Below are 1,589 nucleotides of genomic sequence, written 5' to 3' on the forward strand. Positions count from 1 at the left end.
TTATATTATAGTAATATAGTAAATGTATAATACTTTATATGTTTATGTAGTATTTCTGTCAGTTTTAACATGTTTAAAACATCCCGGAACACTGAGTTGGTTAACAAATGCAGTAAATTTAAAAAAAATAAATTCACTTGTTTGTCGTCCATATTATGTCCACAGTTGTTTTCAGTGGGTAGTGGTTTCTCAAACAAGTACAAGTTCAACAATGTATCCCAACCACTACAGCACTCTGACCTTGACCTCTGACCCTTATGGAGAAAGGCCACGGGTGACGTGAAAGCAGAAACGTCCAACAAGAATTCATCTTAAAGTAACACATGCATGCATGATGTATCAGCATATTTGTCGTTGTGCAGTGTTTTACAGAGAGGGTGAGAGGGTAAAAAGAGAGACTGTGCGAGCTCCACACAAGCCTGGAATTGTTATTTGTAGGGTTATTCTGAGCATCACATCATCCACACACATGTACAGTATTTGGTACTTTGCAATTCAGCTTCACACATACACTTACATGCACTAACAAACACACACAACACACACACACATTCTGTTACTGGTGCTGTTGAGGCCCAAATGCCAATTCTAATTCAAGACTCAAGCAGTTCTGGACCACAAGAGGCAGTTGTTGGAATAGCCATACCTTCTTCAAGCCAGTGACACACACAGTCTGTCTCTCACACATACACACAACACGTGCAACACATGCATATACACCCCCTCTCATCTCCCATCTCCTCACCTTGCCCCCAAAACACCCTGAAACAGAAATTTATTCATTCATTTATTCATTCATCCAATCATTTTGGCCTTACTTCACTATTTGAGAGGAGGTGAATAGGCCATGTGCTGCAACCTGTGTACCTCAACCCCTCAAGCACTCTGGCCAATTTTTGCTCCCCATGCGTCCCCTTAGAGGAGAGAGCTGAAATGAAAAGCCTTGTCCCCCCTCCCCCTCCTCCCCCTCCTCCCTCCCGCCATCATCCTCCCATCCTCCTCTCCTCTCCAAAAACAACCATCATAATGGGGACTGGAGGCTGTCTATCTATTTTTCTGCCAAAAGTAGAGGATAGAGTAAAGAGAGTCAAGGCGAGATAAGAGAGAGAGTAAGAGTGAGAAGAGAGCGTAGAGATAATGCAGGAGAGGATGGAGAAGGTGGAGATGGCGGAGAGGTGGAGATGGCGGTGAGGTGGAGAAGGCGGAGATGGCGGAGAGGTGGAGATGGCAGAGAGGTGGAGAGGATGGAGAAGGGGGGGATGGCGAGGAGGGGGGGAGGGGGGGGAGGGGGGACAAGGCTTTTCATTTCAGCTCTCTCCTCTTAAGGGGACAGCATGGGAGCAAAAATTGGCCAGAGTGCTTGAGGGGTTGAGGTACACAGGTTGCAGCACAATGGGCCTATTCACCTCCTCTCAAATAGTGAAGAGGCCAAAATGATTGGATGAATGAATAAATGAATGAATAAATTTTGTTTCAGGGTGTTTTGGGGGCAAGGTGAGGAGATGGGATGAGAGGGGGTGTATATGCATGTGTGCACGTGTGTGTGTATGTGTGAGAGACAGACTGTGTGTCACTGGCCTTGAAGGGTA

Source organism: Seriola dumerili, unplaced genomic scaffold, assembly GCF_002260705.1.
Source record: "Seriola dumerili isolate Sdu_G_001 unplaced genomic scaffold, Sdu_1.0 BDQW01000191.1, whole genome shotgun sequence".
In the NCBI taxonomy this organism is placed as follows: domain Eukaryota; kingdom Metazoa; phylum Chordata; class Actinopteri; order Carangiformes; family Carangidae; genus Seriola; species Seriola dumerili.